Consider the following 17,627-nt stretch of genomic DNA (forward strand, 5'->3'; position numbering starts at 1 on the left):
AATGGCCCAAGGCCTTCCTCACCTCCAAACCCTCCTCCGTTGACTTACGCAATCTAGCAAAACTTTTCTGAACTTTAAACCATCGAAGTCACTCACAGGTTAGCCAATCAATATGGCGCTGTTGCTACCAAAAGGCCCCTGGTAAAGTACACGTAGTGTCGTAGACCCAGCTACAGAGTGGCCCCTTTTGGGGAACAGCCAGACCGCACGGATCCAACGAGACGCAGATAAGAGCAAGCCCAGGTTTGTCCTACCACTTGCTGCTCGGGTGTGCACACCCACGCTGGGCTGTGCCCGACTCACCTAGCCACACTGCAGGTGAACATACGGTGAATCATCCCTGAAACACCGCATGTCCCGAAGTTGGGAAGGTGTCCCCTTTCCTCCGTCCTCGTTCCTTTCAAAGCCTAGGAGTTCGCCTCTCATTTGTTCTCTTCTTTACAATCGGGAAAAGTTTTCCCTGTGTCCCACGAAAGAATAAACGAAGAGGACTCTGTTATAGCCTGGCCTGCCTCCCTTCCCAGTGTCCCAGATATTTATACAGTGTGGTGTCTAGTTTTTGGTGGTAAAACTTCCAGCTGGGAGTGAGTGAGCAATAGAAGGAAAAGGCATTCCTCCTCTCCTCCAACCCCCCACCCCAACACACACACACACACACACACGCGCGCGCGCGCACACACACACACACACTGCCAGCTGATGGGGAAATCACTGACCGCTGTGTTGTGCCATTCAGGGAAGAGCAACAGCTATCTTTAGACTCTCTATTTACCAGAGAGGAAATTAGTTGATAGGCCTTTGGGAAAACAGAAAGCCTCCCTGAAGGCATATAAGAGGGGGGGGGGGATGAGGTGTGGTGGAGAGGCATGGTATCCCTGGAAGGAAAACAGTACGATGAGGTGCAGATATAAACCCTCTGTACTGTGGTGTGGCCTTGCCGTTTAGGGGATCCTTTGCCTTAGGTTCTCCTGTTGAACTGAACTAGCAAATCCGAGGGATCCCGGGTCAGAAAACCCAGGGATTTGATTTAGAATGGTTCCCAGAATACTTTTCTCTCGGGACCTACTAGATTTCAATGGGCAAGAAATAATAGATTTATGCTCGAGGATATGTCTTATATGAAATAAAAAGCAAAACAAAACAAAAACAAACAAACAAACAAACAAAAGCCCCCCAAAAAACCCAAGAGAGTCTCCTTCCTCTGAAACGACATAGGCTGTGGGCAGCATTTCAAAGTAATCACAGGGCACAATTGAACACATTGGGTTAGGTACACAAAATATGGTTAGTACAAACGTGCTTTCTTTTAAACTATATAGCTTGCCAAATTAATTCCTATAAGCAATGAAGAAAGACATTCCATTGTTTGACTAATTATTGATTTGTCAAGGTCATGCCCCAAAACGAAGAAAATGGTGAAGGTTTAAACATTGCAATAGGACTTTATGAAGAAGCTGCATTTGAAACAGTGTTTTATTTCTGTTTCAACAGTACCTATCATTCTTCTTATCAAATGAATAGATTTAGGATCCTCCTTTCCAAACAGTGCCCTGTTTTCATGCTGGGATACAGGCGGTTCTGGATGTGTTTAGGATTTGAGAAGCAGGCACAACTATTTAGAGTCTATCTGCTGGAGCCTAAGAGGTTTCTAGGAAGCAAATTATGCATCCTTCTTCACCCTGCCAATTATATACCTGCGGCAAATAGCAGAATGTATAGTTAGAGGTCATATGATGCTTGCGGTGTTTTTGATGCCCCAGTGACAATTTTACCTTGGGACCAAGATTTATACCTGACCTCAGTCTCACTGTTAACCATGAACCAGGACATCCAATTTAAACAATTGCTTTTTCAGGGAGGGGAAATGGCACGGTTGTTAACGAGGCAAGAATTCAAAAATAACTCTTTGGAGGTATTAGATTAAAAAGGTGTGATTTCTAAAGGATAATCTAAGGATAATAGTTTATTGAAAACAAACATACTCCAGACAAGAGAGAGAAAAAGGAAAACCAATTTTAAGTGTTTAGCTCCGTATATAAAAACCCGGTGTTAACGTCTATACGCATCTACACCCCCACCCACAACCACGCTCTTATTTGCCCATCCTCTGACCCAAGGTCATGCTCCCGAGAACGGTCACCCTGTAATAAAGCTGGGAGGTGGTTTTACCCAATTCTGTGGTTGCATTGGTGACCATCTATTCCCACTCTACCTTATTAGACGGCACAGATCTATAAATCCCTGCCATGGCAGAAAGTTCTGCTGAATGGTGCTGAGCTAGAGGATATTTCCTGCAATTACCTAGAACTGACATCTTTTAAAACAGTGCCCTAGCCCTCACCAGTTGGTTGAGCAAACATGTGATGCGCCTGCCATCTCGGTGAACGCACAGAGTGTGCTGGTTCAGCAAAGCCACAGCGAGCACTTTTGTTTCCAGAGTCCACATTTCCTGACGCATCAGGCTTCTGGAGCTATGCTCTCACTCTTCCTAGATCCCACGAATTTATAACCACTGTTGGTATTGAGTGGAAATGGGGACACGGCATAAGAAATGTCCCCCCCCCCCCCGCTGGCCAGGAGAAAAGCAAATTAGAAAAAGAAACAGAAACAAACTGCCTGTCGATCTGATGATTCATTGCTGAAAGATCGAGTTGTGAGCAAAGGGATTTATTTGTTTTATAAAATAGTGAGCACCTGCTATGGTCTCTCCTCTGGAGTCCTTCACAGTCTAGTGGGGGGAGTTTAATGTGCTCACTGATTCTTTTTTTTTTTTTTTAATTTTTAAAGTTTATTTTGAGAGAGAGAGAGAGAGAGAGCACATGAGCAGGGGAGGGGCAGAGAGAGAGAGAGAGAAAGAGAGAGAGAGAAAATCCCTTACAGGTAACATACAATGCAATATTGGTTTCAGGAGTGGAAAGTCAGTGATTCATTATTTACATACAGCACCCAGTGCTCATCACAAGTGTACCCATCCCCTATCTAGCCCATCCCTCACCCAACAAACTCCGTCAACCCTCAGTTTGTTCTCTATTGTGAAGAGTCTCTTGTGGTTTGTGTCCCTCTCTCCTCTTTCTCCCCTCTCCCATAGGTTCATCTCTGTTGTTTCTTAAATTACACATATGAGTGAAACCATATGATTGACTTTTTTTCTTTTTCTGATTGGCTTCTTTCTCTCAGCGTAATACATTCTAGCTCCACTCACATCGCCGCAAATGGCAAGATTTCGTTCTTTTTGATGGCTGAGTATGAAACTGTATTTTTATATCTTTGGGTAAATACCTGGTAGTGCAATTGCTGGATTTCATGGTAATTCTATTTTTAGGTTTTAGGGTTTGTTTTTGTTTTTTTGTTTTTTTTTTTGAGGAACCTCCATACTGTTCTCTAGAGCAGCTGCACCAATTTGCATTTCCACCAACAGTGCAAGAGGGTTCCCCTTTCTCCACATCCTCACCAACACCTATTGTTTCTTGTGTTGTTAACTTTAGCCATTCTGACGGATGTGATTGTGGCTTTGATTTGTATTTCCCTGATGATGAGTGATGTTGAGCATCTTTTCATGTATCTGTTGGCCATCTGGATGTCTTCTTTGGAAAAGTGTCTACTTATGTCTTCTGCCCATTTCTCAACTGGATTATTCATTTTTGTGGTGTTGAGTTTGATTAAGTTCTCAAGATAAGATAAGATTTTGGATAATAACCATTTATCAGATACATCATTTGCAAATATCTTCTCCCATTGATAAGTGACAAACTCTCTCTTCTAAGTGCTTTATATGAAGAAGTACAAAATACTTTGGGAATATAGATGCTAGAAGGATCCCCAGGTGAAAATATAACACACTATTTTTCAAAATTTCTGAGAAATTTAGCATATAAACCAACCAAAACTTTTATAAGTTATTTGGAAAGATAGAATAGTAGGGCAACTTAGATAATGTTTTTTTTTCAAATAACCTTTTTTATTTTGGAATGATTTTACATTTATGGAATAGTTGCAAAGAAAGTGCATGGAGTCCCCAGATGACAGTAGGTCTCTGATTCAGATAGTAATGACTTCAAGTCCCAGTTCTGCAATTTGTTATTGTATCCTTAGACACATTATTTAAACACCCATATACTTGGATATGGCTTCTTGAATTCTAAAATGGCACAAAAATACTTGCTTTAGAGGTCCGTAGGAAAGAAAAATGATAGAATATGTGTGAAGTGTTTTGTATGTGCTTGGGTCATTGATGTGCTTAATAAGCATTAGCACTTATAATTTATATGGATGATATATTTGTTTTAAGAAATTAATGCAAACCATACATTACAATAATTGTAAATGGCCAATGTTTAGCAATGATAATTTCAGCTCTTCAAAGTATAAGTTCCATTTCCTTCCTTATCTTTCTTCTTTCTTTAGGCAGCTGATGGAGCTCTTAGCTCTAACCTCCATCTAGACTCATTCCACACCAGCCAAATGGATCCATCATCTTCTCGTCTCACATTGTCAACAAGCTCTTCCCACCTGAAGAAATGGAGGGAAGATGGAATGGGTACACCCATTTCTTAGTTCAGACTGCTATAACAAAAATACTGGGTGGCTCAACCAACAGTTCTGGAGATGAAAGTTCAAGATTAAAGTACCAACAGATCCAGTGACTGGGGAGAACTCACTTCCTGGTTTGCAGAAGGCTGTATTTTCATTGTCTCCTCACACGACAGAGAGCGGAGAGAGGAAGCAAACTCTCTCCAGCCTCTTCTTATAAGAGCTCTAATCCCATCATGAGATGTCCACCCTCATGCCCTAATTACCTTTCAAAGGCTCCTGTCTCCAAATACCATTACCTGGGGCGTTGGGGTTTCAATATGCGAATGTTGACAGTCCATAACACTCATCCAGGATAGGAGGTCGGAACATTCTGTTTTGGTCTGTTCAATGGAAGCTCACCGAGGATGGTCACAGTGTACCCTTGCAGGAACTCTGAGAATGGATACAGGACACTATTTTCTTTGGGGCTGGTGAATAATCAGCTTCCCAATGTCTCTCTGCTGAGCTGAGAAAAGGGGTATAAGGGCAGAGAAACCAGGGAGCCAAGCATCATCTTCCCTTTTCTTCCATGTCTGTGAACTTGGAGGTGCTGAGGGCTGTTTCTCTACCTCACAAACACAGAGAACTCCCAGGATTCTCTGCAGGCCTCTCTGTAGTCCATTAGGGTCATGTGCATTTCCCTTCACCATTGACTAACAGTCACTCCTACCATCTGATTTCCTTAGAAGAAAATAGTTTTATCTAGACAGTATTTGGGCTATGCTTTCAAAATCAGCTTTTTCAAGCTTCAAAATTTGGTAAACAGTCAGGCATATTTGAATTGTTTCCATATTTCTCTGTGCTACCAGAAGACATTTCTGATTGTCACTTAGCACCCCCTTAATTAAATCAAAGACAGCAGCTCAGAGCTGAGTGTTTGCTTTTCCTCCTACCTTTCCTTGCCCACATGAACTTGCATGTGTATCTGTGTGTGTGTGTGTGTGTGTGTGTGTCTTTCTGTCTCTCTCAAGAGAGAGGTAGTGATAATTTGTAAACATCAGATGTTAGGTCAATTTCAGTTGCTCTTTTCAATTCCTAACAAACTTAGCAGGGGCGCTGGGAAATTACTGGTCATTGAAGTTTGAATGGAAAGCCCCAGGTCAAGGGTAACAACTTTTCTTCAGTTTAAAAGCTAATGTGGCCCTGAAGACAACTCTGAAGTACATTTGAAAATTGTTCCCATCAATGTGTTTTGGAAAGAACTCAGGCTGCTTGGAATAGACAGCCTGTTAATAGCATGCCATTCAGCAAAGATACATAGCAGAAGTTGCTACTGCAAACACACTTCCTGGTGCTGAGGTGCTTGTGCTTCAGATGCGCATTCTGATCAGACGGTGGCTGCGAGGACAGACATTGTCCAAGGACTTTCTATAAGACCTCACGCTTATGGAATACGTACCATCTTCTAGGCTCTCTCCTTCGCATTTCACACGTACTGTTTCATGCGACCCGAGTGGAAACGCTGTGACTTGTGCACCATTATTATCTCCACTTCACAGCCGCAGAAACAGAGACCCAGAAAGTTCCACGAGTTTGCTCACAGGCACACAGGTGGGAAGAAGTGAGACCAGGACTTGAAGTAAGGCACACTGATTTTGGAGCTCCTGGCCATTGCATGAAGGTAGTTTGCCTTGCTTTGCTTTGGAGGCCATACTTCTTTAGAAGTAAACATTTAGCTGCAGGCTGGCAGCCTCACCGAAATGACAGAAAGCAATTCGAGAGTCTTTGAAATCACCCGGCAGCTTTCAGACATTTCCTCTGTCACCCTCTTTCTGATAACGTCCCCACAATGATGTCACCGCTGGCAGGTGGTAACAGACCAAGAGCAGTGCCAGGACTGAGGGCTGGATTTTTCTACTCGGCCCTTGATCCCAGGGCTTCTAGACCTAGCATGTTCTCTCTGAGCTCCTGGGCCAACCGATGCTCACACTAATGCCACTGAAGAGCCAAAAAAAAAAAAAAAAAAAAAAAAAAATATATATATATATATATATATATATATATATATATGTATATACACAAAAACTCTTTTTACGTTACTACTGTGGTGGGGAAGGATGTCATTAGGCGTTCAGTGAAGTAATCATTGTTTCCAAAAACAGGGGGAAAAAGTCAGCTTCTTGCACCTCAAGTAAGTTCATTGGCAAGGAGGCTTCATGGTCTCAGGACAGCCTTGAAGACAAGTGGCTGTACTTCATGTATTTTCCATTAGGACTTCTCCAGATGCTTTTCGCAAGATTTCCTCTGACTCTTGGAAGGTGGACAGAGAAGGGGAGCAGGTGAATACTGTGCACAAAAGTTTTTTTTTACTTTTTTTTTAATGTTTATTTTTGAAGGAGAGAGAGTCAGAGCATGAGTGGGGGAGGAGCAGAGAGAGGGAGACACAGAATCCGAAGCAGGCTCCAGGCTCCGAGCCGTCAGCACAGAGCCCGACGCGGGGCTCGAACCCATAAACCGCGAGATCATGACCTGAGCCAAAGTCGGACGCTCAACCGACTGAGCCACCCAGGCGCCCTGTGCACAAAAGTTTTGACCTCTTTGAAGACAACTATACAAAGGGTCGGTACCAAAGTAAAGAGTCCGACAATAAATTTCATATATTGAAAAACAAAACAAAACAAAAGTCAAGAGTCCGAAGGAGACATTTCCTCCAATCAGCTGGGAACCAGCTGTACATCTGTCTCCAGGAGCTGACAGTGTATAAAACATTCTTATCCTGAGCAGGCCACGTTTCAGAGAAATCTACCTTTGTCGAAGGTAACAGGAAGAGGCTGATTTTCTTCTGTACTTTATTTTTGACACCACTAAAGGCTGGATTCACTTTAAGTAGCCCCAAATGCCATGAACATTCCGGTGGAGAATGGTGCAAATTGCCTAGCGGCCGTAGAGAAACCTCCACTAACCAGATAATGTGAAGCGTTTCCAGCTAAATAATTAACATGTAATAATTTAGACTTGCTTAGCAGGGAGAAAATGCCAAGGAGGCCAACAGATTTGACCTTAAGTCTCAGCCATTTGGTTAACACGAATTCTCCGAGGTTTCATGTAATTTTCACATACTCTGAGGATGCCATTTCTATTCGGAGGGCAGCCGAGCAAATGATTAGCCAAAACAATTCTTTTTGACCAAATGAGTCAAGTCTGCAATAAACAATCTGGCTTTTTTTTTTTTTTTTAAGTTAAGGGGATTTTGAAAAGCACAGCAACATTTTCCTCACTTTTATGAAACACTGCCCCATGTTTCCAGGCAGAAAAGCAAAAACTTTCAAAAGGTCATGTAATGTCATTTCAGCAATGCAGAAATAAGAAAAAAAACCAACTAACAAGCAAAAAGGATATAACTGATAACGATCTTTGGCAACAGGTCTTAAAGGAGAAGATATAAATATGCACACGTATATATGTAGTGCTAAGAGGATTTCACCTTGAAACTTCATAGCTCTAATTCCATAATAAAGACCACTTGTTTGTCTCCGGCTAGATTAGCCTTTGAGCTGGGTTATACAGGAAATCAAATCCTGTTTCATTGCAGGAAGCATTGTCAATCTCCTCCCTGAGTACAAGTGTCAACAAATGGAGTAAGAGGCAAATAAAGCCTTTTCTTCATACCAGGCTGGAGCAGTGGGTGCACACAAACGCAGCCTGGGATCCTGAAGTTCTCCCATGAGGCTCTGGGGAAGAATATATCCTCCCCTCCCCACAGGATCACGGCCTGTCCCACACCGGGGACATTGAATACTTCTGGCTTCTGCCAAGCAGTGCTCCTCAGCTGGGGACGTTATTCTTTCCAGGGGACTTTTGGAAACGTCTGGAGATATTTTTGGCTGTCATACTAGGAGCGAGCTGCAGTGGCACCAGATCAACAAAGCACATCAAAGTAGCATTACGAAGTCTCAAGAAATTAAGTTATCGTTGGAACCAGAGCCTACAAAAGTCAAGCCGGGCCCTGAGTGCTAAAATAAAAGATTTAAATAAGACTCAGAGTCCCTTAAGATAATAATCAAAATGTCTAAGATTAAATGAAAATCACTGGCCACACCAAGAACCAGGAAAAGTACGACTTGAATGAAAAAAAGGCAATAAACAGACACCAACGGAGAAACAGATATTGGAATTATCTGACAAAAGATTTTAAGGAGTTATCATCAACATGCCTTAAAGAACAATTATGAATTCTCCTGAAACAAATGAAAAATAAAAACCATTGACAAAGAAATAGAAGTTATTAAAAGGACCAAGTTGACATTGTGGAACTGAAAAATACAATAACAGAAATAAAAAAGCAAACAAACACCTCACTGGGTGGGCTCAATAATAGGGTAGAGATAACAGAGGATCAAATCGATGAACTTGAGGACCAATTAATAGAATTTACTCAATACAAAAAACAGAAAGTGGACTAGAAAAATATAAACAGAGTCACAGGGAACTGTGGGGATAATAACAAAAATTCCAAAATTCGTATTACCGAAGTCCCAGAAGGAGAGTAGAAAACGAGTTGGGATGAACGAGTATTTAAAAAGAATAAGGGCTGAAAATTTCTCAAATTTGGTGAAGGACATAAATCTACAGATTTAAGAAATTGAACAATTCTCCAAATCTGATAGGCCCAAAGAAATCCAGGCCACAACATATCATAATTTAATGCCTAAAAACTAAAGACAAGGTCATCAAAGCAACCAGAGAGAAACAACACATCAACGATAAGGAACACAAATTCAAATAAAAACACATTTCTCGGGGCGCCTGGGCAGCTCAGTTGGTTAAGCGTCCAACTTCAGCTCAGGTCATGATCTCACAGTTTGTGAGTTCGAGCCCCACGTCGGGCTCTGTACTCACAGCTCAGAGCCTGGAGCCTGCTTCAGATTCTGTGTCTCCCTCTCTCTCTGCCCCATCCCCACTCACGCTCTGTCTCTCTCTGTCTTAAAAATAATTAAAACATTAAAAAAAAAAAAATTCTCATCTGAAACCATGAAGGCCAGAGGAAGTTGTACATTTTTTTTAATAGATTTCTTTTTCTCCTTTTTTAAAATGTTTTTGAAATGTTTATTTAATTTTGAGAAAGAGAGAGAGAGAGAGTGCATGCACACACAACTGCGAGAGGGGCAGGGAGAGAGGGAGCCACAGAATCGGAAGCAGGCTCCAGGCTCTGAGCTGTCAGTGCAGAGCCTGACGTGGGGCTCGAACCCATAAACCATGAGACCATGACCTAAGCCGAAGTCGGCTGCTTAACCGACTGAACGACCCAGGTGTCCCACACATTTTTGCGAGGATAAAAACAAAAAGTTGTCGATGGTAAATTCTACATCTTACAAAAGTCTTCAGGAATGAAAGGGGAATAAAGGCATTCTCAGATGAAGGAAAACTCAGATGAAGGAAAACTAAAGAATTTTGTTGCTAGCGGTCTTGCCTTCATAAAACGGTGAAAGGAAATATAATTGACCCTTGAAAACACCGGTTTGAACTGCCCAGGTTCACTTCTACGTAGAGTTTTTTTTTAATGTTAATTTACAGCTGGGCACCCGAGTCTCCACAGGACCAGATCAAAGGCGACTGGGGCAGAGGCCCTGTCTGCTGGCCCTTGAGACACAGGGAGGCCGACCAAGGCTGTCAGAAGCCCCTGGGGGCCCCTGAACCAGAGCTGCAGGTTTCCCTGTGCCAACAGGGTGGTTGGGTGAAGTGCTCGGGGCTGGCAGGAGGGAGGCTAGGCTGAGCAGGGGAATAGCACAGAGGGCAGGGACCACAGTAGGTAGGGAGCCTGAGCCCCTGATGTCTCTGCCCCGTGTTCTCCATACACTAGCTTGTGGAAGTTGCTCAGAGCAAGCTTGGAGCTTCAGGCCCCACCTGGGCTGGGCATGGACCCTTCCCCATGTGGTGCCCTGGCTCTGAGGCCTCCTTGGGCACTCACAAATGGCCACAGTTACGGGCTGATGGTATACTTGTAGGCAGAAGTGGCAACCGTACTATTCCTCTACACTGCTCTTGCCAGCTTTGGGCCCAACCAACAGCTGATACGGCTGAGCTGGGGCCAACGGAAGAGGAACATCACCATGCTGGGGCCAGGCCCACCCTCACTGCTGTCTTTTGGTGGCCCAGCCTATCTATATGTGGACTGTTTTCAATAAGTATATGAACGGTACTATAAAAGTATTTGCTCGTCCTTATGATTTTCTTAGTGACATTTTTCCCTCTGGCCTGCTTTATTGTAAGAGGACAATATATAACATATACATAATGCTTGTCAATTGGCAGTTATTGGTAAGGCTTCCAGTCAACAGTAGGTTATTAGCAGTTACATTTCTAAAGAATTGACAGCTGTATGCAGACGGCTGGGGATTGGCATTCCTCACCTCAGCATTGTTCAAGGGCCAATGGTAATTCAAGCCGAAAGATGATGAGAAAGGAGGGAAATTGGAAGCATTGGAAAGGATGAAAGAACAATGTAAAAAGCAAAAGTATGATACATACAGTAGACTAACTCTTGTCACGATCTCTGTAAATCATATTTACTGAGTACAACAAAAATTACAATACTATCTGATGTTCAAGACTGTGATATTTAAAAGTGGGAGAAGTATAGGAACTAAAATGAAAGCAAGGAGTCCACACGTCATTTGAAATGGCAAAATGTTAATAATAATAGACTCTAATAAGTCACATGTGCATATTGCCATACCCAGAGCAACCATTAAGAAAACTGTCCAAATAGATACACTCAAAACCGCTATAATTCAATCAAGATAGAATACTAAAAACATACACAATACACTGGAAGGAAAGGAGGAACAGAGGTGCAAGAAATAGAGGAAACAAGTCATAACAAGTAATTAGATGGTAGACAACTACCTTAAATGTAAATGGTCTAAATATGCCAATTAAAAAGCAGAGATTGGCACAGTGAGTTTAAAATTAAAAAAAAAAGAAAACCACCCACAACCCATCTATGTTATTTACAAGAAATTCACTTTAGGGGCGCCTGGCTGGCTCTGTTGAAGGGGTGTGTGGCTCTTAATCTCAGGGTCATGAACTGGATGGAGCCCTGTGATGAGTGTAGAGATTATTTAAATACATAAAAACTTTAAAAAATTCACTTTAATTTCAACAAAATTGGTAGATGGTCAGTAAAAGGATCAAAAAATATAACTACGTAAACATTAACTTAAAAAAGAAGGAATGGCAATATTAATATCAGATAAGGTAGACCTTATATGAACAAAGAAACTTATTAGAAACAAAGAAAGACATTGCATAATGATAATTCCTAATCACCAGGAAGACATAGCAATGCTAAGGATGTATGTCCCAAACAAGAGTATTAGATACCTAACGGCAAAATCTGATAGAGCTGAAAAGAGTAATACACAAATCCGTAATTATTGTTAGGGATGTCAACACCCCCTTTCAGCAAATCATATAATTATTAGATAGAAAATCAGCAAATCAAAGTGCAGGTTATGTATATGACTATATATGACTCATACCTATTTCTATACAGACTGCCAAAACAAGATAACCAGAGCTTAACTGCTGATCCTCTTCTGGTGAATTTCCCAGGAAAGCAGAAATTCACACGAGAAATTTCAAAAGATTGAATGAGAGTGTGCCCAAAAGATTGAAACTAGAATGTGCCGATTGGTCAGTATTGAATATGTTTCTTAAGTATGCCAATTCATTTAGAAGGAAAAAATCTGTCGGCAGTATCTGAGTTCTCTTATGAAAAACTTAAGTCTGATTAACATGGTGTTTGCAAAATACACGAAATCTGACATGGAATCTGAAAAAGGCATTTCTTTCTCTTTCTTTCTTTCTTTCTTTCTTTCTTTCTTTCTTTCTTTCTTTCTTTCTTTTCTTCCCTCCTTCCTTCCTTTCTTTGTTTCTTTCCTTTTCTTTTTTTTTTAAGATTTTATTTATTTATTTATTTATTTATTTAGAAGAGGTGGGGTAGGGGCAGAGAGAGAGGGAGAGAGGGAATCCTAAGCAGGTTCCATGCCCAGCACAGAGCCCAATGTGGGACTCAGTCTCACAACTGGGAGATCATGACCTGAGCCACCCAGGCACCCCTGAAAAAGGCATTTATGAGTAGATACTTTTTCTTTACTAACTTCATCAGACCTCACATAATCAAGTGACGCACAAATTCAAGCGAGAAAAATTCACCTGAAAATTCTAGAACTTGGGTACAGAACAAAGCAATTCGAAAGACAGTGAGAGCTCCCTGGCTTGATTGGGAGACATGTATTCTAGTCACTGCTCCCCTATTAACAGCTCTGTGATTTGGGGTAAGTGCCTTCACCTCTCTGAGCTTTAATTTTCTCATCTAAAAGATGAAAGAGGTTGAATTAACTGACCTCAAAAGGTTCTTTCCTGCCCTGAACTTTGAAAACAACGTGTCAATTTCACGCTTGTAAACAGGAAGCTGCTTTGGCCTCTGGATTGAAAATGCCTCTTCAAAACTGCCAACAGAGAACTTCTCTCCTTTGAGTGAGTTGGAGAAGATCACCACAGAACACCGCATTCCACTGTGAAAACAAACCTGGAGGCCAAAGCGTAAGGTGGGCCTGAAGGAGGTGTCCCAGCGCAACAGGCAGAGTAGAGTGGTGGGCCAGGAAAGTTCTACTAGACCAGAAAAAAAAAAAAAAAAAGGGTAAGACTCTTCTGCTTTTCAGAGTTGACGTTGGTAGCTGGAAACTCACACATGTTCTCACCCAAGAGACTTCAGAAGGGGTCTCCAATGAATGTTCTAGTTTTTAAAAAGCAGAGTAGTTGCAGTGACCTCTAAGAAAACAAATGTGCCGGGATGGGGTATAAATAACCCAATGAGTGAAATGCTTCATTCTAACTCAGCTCTTAGCTGCATGTATAGCAAACGGACAAAGGCTCGTAGGGGAGCAAAATGCACTGAAAAGAAGACCCTGCTCCCCCTGCACCTTGGCTCCAACTGCACATCACACACATTTGTTAATTTATTTATTTCCAGAATCACTCTCTTTTTACTGGAGAGAGTCCTTCAGAAGTCAATGAAGTGACACTGAGTCAGAGGCAGCAGGGTTCTAGGAAAACACAACCAGCTCTAGGTGATGAGGGTGGTAACGGTCAGGAGAACCATGGGTTCAAGACCCCCTAGGTAGATATTAAGAATACCACCATACTAGAATTGACCCTTGCAAACAAATATTCGTTAGCATCTGGAATTTGCTTACAACCACGAATAGTTCTGAGGTCCCGGAGGTGTCCCAGACACCCCTGGAGGAGCTCACAGTTTGGTTGGCCCCATCAGGTAGGGTTCCGGCAGGAAACAGTCGCCTCCTCAGATGGGAATTTAAGGATGGGACTATTTACTGAAGAGTGGGTGAAGTTAAGGGAGGTTGCAAGGCGTGTGGAGGCATATCAGCTTTCAAGGGAATGAGCCATCTCAAAATGGCCGGTGCAAGTTAAGAGGCAAGTGGAATGCAGACAAGGTCTACTGACCTTGCAGCTTAACACGACTGGGATTCGCTAGGATTTTGTTTGTTCAGCACTTGCAGTTGGAGGGGCCTCTCTCTTGTGCCGAATCGAAACCATACTTCTCAACCTTTTCACCCTGACCTCGAGAATGCTGAGCTCTGCCAGCCTGATTTCCTTCTCACCGCTGTGCTACCTGTAACCAACCTGCCAACGCTGAAGAGCTGTAGTTGGCTCCATGGAATGAGTAAGTATATATCAGTGTGGGCTTGGGGCTTCCCTCCAGTGTCTTCAGAGGCCACCCTTGGCCAGTTGTTACTCCTTTGGCTCAGTAAATGTCCTGGTTTTCAGAAGCAAGACAATCACCACCCTTGGTACCCCAAGTCCCATTTCACCTTCAAGGTAACTAACATCCCATTGAGGCTGACGGCCAGCCAGCCCAAGGTCACACAGTAGACTCAAGCCCAGCTTGGGCCCCTGCTTTTCGTACCTCATCATTTTATGACTGGCCCAGGAATGGGTTATAATCTCTCCCAGGCAAAGCCGTTATCCATGCTGGCGGCCAGAGCTACTGTGTTCAGTGAAATCGCTTTAATCTTTATCTTCTCCTACATAGCTTCTGGAGTTTTCCCATGATTCACTCAATGCATTTATCTTGAACTCAATCTTCTGTATATTTAGAATGATGGAAAATATGCAGGATAATTTAGGTTCCATTAGTAGGCTATGTGTGCCTCTGTTATAGTACTTACCACATCATGCTATAATTTTTTTGTTTAGATATCTGTCTCTGCCACTTGACTGTGAGTTCCTCCAGAGCCCGGGATATACCTTACTCATCTTAGTGTTCCAGCTCGTCCGCACAACTAAGCAGCTGAACACTTTAGTGTATTTAGTATATTTCTTAAGTTTTTACTGTGTGTCCAGCACTATGCTGAGCTCTAAGAATCCCCAAACACCACCTCTGAACCCAGGGAGAGAACAGTTGATTAAAGAGATTCATTTCTAATTGCTATGGAGTAAATCTTTTGTTTCTCCAAAATTTTTGTGTTGAAATCTTAACCTTCAAAGTGATGGTATTAGGAGGTGAGAAGCTAGAGAGGTGATTAGACCCTTAGGGTGGAGCGCTCATGAATGGGATTATTGCCCTTACATAGGAGTCCCCTGAGGGATCCCTCACCCCTCCTCACATGTGGGGTTGTAGCAAGATGACCGTCTATGAACCTGGCAGCTCTCATCAGACACTACATCTGCTGGCGCCTTGACCTTGCACTTCCCAGACTCCAGAACTGAAGGGAATACATTTTTGTTGTTTATAAGCTACTCAGTCTACGTTTTTTTGTTGTTGTTGTTATAGCATCCTGAATGGACTAAGAAGCTAATAATCATCATGCAATTTGCAGAGATGCACAGGGTATTAAAGAAAACTAGAGGGGAATATTTAATATGGCCTGTTTTTTTTTTAAGTATGAAACTTATTGTCACATTGGTTTCCATCCAACACCCAGTGCTCATCCCAACAGGTGCCCTCCTCAATGCCCATCACCCACCCACCCTTCCCTCCCACCCCCGATCAACCCTCAGTTTGTTCTTAGTTTTTAAGAGTTTCTTTGGCTCCCTCCCTCTCTAACCTTTCTTTTTTTTTTTCTTTTTTTTTTTTTCCTTCCCTTCCCCCATGGTCTTCTGGTAAGTTTCTCAGGCTCCACATAAGAGTGAAAACATATGGTATCTGTCTTTCTCTGTGTGACTTATTTCACTTAGCATCACACTCTCCAGTTCCATCCAGGTTGCTACAAAAGGCCATAATATGGCCTGTTTGAGGAGATGTTCAGGGAAGGATTCCTAGAGAAGGAAAGTGCCGAGCTGCATTTTTTAGAGGATGGTATCCAGTCAAAGGCACTGGCACACGACATAGCCAGGTGTGGCTGGAGGAACATCAAATGTAAAACCAAAATGAGGCTGGAGAGAATACCAAGTTGGGGATAAGACTAGAATCAGGAAAACCAGGTAGAAGACGGTTGTCGTGGTCCTGGAAAGAGATTGGAAAGACTTGAACCGGGGCAGTTAGAGACAGAATGGAAAGAAGAGGACCGACTTGTGCTTGATTTGGAGATGAAGTTGTCAGGATCTGGGGAAAGAGGGAGACAGAGGAGACCAGGAAGACTCCCAGACGGACCATGGGGCCATCCCCCCAAGACAGAGGATAAAGACAGAAAGTCAGGTTTGGGGCAAGACGGTGAGTTCATTTAAGATATCTTGAGTTTGAGGTGCATCTGACTCATTCAGGAAATATGCAACATGTACTCAAAGATCTATTTGAAGCTTTGTGAGGATGGGGAGAGGGCTGGGAGTACATATATAAAATTTGTGGTCATAAACTGGAAAGTAGTGGCAAACACTGTGATTTGTGGTGGGCGGTGTCACCAGGGTGGGTATGTAAGGAGATGGCCAGAGGGCTGGAGCAGGTCCCTGGGAAACACCAACACATAAGGAAGAGCAAAGATAGAGGAGCTCACACAAAAGACTGGGTAGAACAGTCAGAGCATGTTGGGGGCATTGGGAGGGCAGCCCTGGTCATGTGTGGCTTCCTAGGGCCAGCTTCCCTGACCTCAGACCACTCCAGGTCTTGTGCTATTATCCTCCACAGAAGTTACCAGAATTATAAATTAACACCCAATTGTATTATTCTTTAATGTCCACACCCCCTACTAGAATAAAGATTCCATGAGGCCAGGGATTGGATCTCTCAATATTTCTCTCTCTCTCTCTCTCTCTCTCTCTCTCTCTCTCTCTCTCTCTCTTTCCCCAAGGCATCCACAGGACTTGGCAATTAGCAGTTGGTCAGTAAGCATTTGTGACATCAAGGACTGGTGTTCCAAACTCCCAGAGGGTAGAGAGTTTCAAAGAATGTTCTTTTTAGTAGTCAAGTTATCTGTTCAATTCAAAGTATAAAATATGCTTATTGTATATTTTTAGTACTTCCTATGAAAAAAAATGCATGTTTCTGTCAGTTTTTTTATTAAATTAGGAAACAATTCTCTGTTGCTTCGCCTGGATATGATGTGAGGTCTCAAGATACTTGGAAAATAGAGAAAGGCAGGCTAACAGCAGATTTAGTATGTATTAGTTTATAATATTGTGTAGCTAAACAGTAACACTCATTATTCCCCAGAGCTGTACCTGTTCTCAGAGCAGGAGACAGATGGCCAAAGTGCTTCATGAAAATGTATCTGGTTATTCAACCACAGGTACAAACTGTGATGTGAACATGGTCACAGGTAGAATTTCATTTTCACAACATTTTTATAAGAAATATGCTGAATTAAAAAATTATATGTTTTATACACACAAATCCTCATATATCATCTTTTCCATTCATTAAAAAGCTGACGATTGGATTCCAATGTCAAACATTGAGCACCTTACAAATTTAAATAATCGTATCAATATTTATGAAAGGCTTCATCGATGGGCATTGAGGTTAATGCAGGAAAGAAAAAAAATCCTGGTGTCAAAAGGTACCCCCAGGTTGGTGTACGCATCCCAGACATTTGCATGTTTCTCTTCCTCTCTTTTCTCACTTTTTCCCCAAATCCTTACACATCTGCAGATTT

At 42.3% G+C, this 17,627-nt stretch overlaps 1 long non-coding RNA gene across 1 annotated transcript; it reads left to right on the top strand.

Moving 5' to 3' along the window:
* Positions 1 to 12,861: 12,861 nt before the first annotated feature.
* LOC102899997 lies at positions 12,862 to 15,022 on the top strand. Its single transcript, XR_440254.3, has 3 exons — positions 12,862 to 13,124; positions 14,088 to 14,260; positions 14,794 to 15,022. It is a non-coding gene; the product is annotated as an uncharacterized LOC102899997 (long non-coding RNA).
* Positions 15,023 to 17,627: the final 2,605 nt, after the last annotated feature.

This window comes from Felis catus, chromosome B2 (genome assembly GCF_018350175.1).
Source record: "Felis catus isolate Fca126 chromosome B2, F.catus_Fca126_mat1.0, whole genome shotgun sequence".
Taxonomy (NCBI): domain Eukaryota; kingdom Metazoa; phylum Chordata; class Mammalia; order Carnivora; family Felidae; genus Felis; species Felis catus.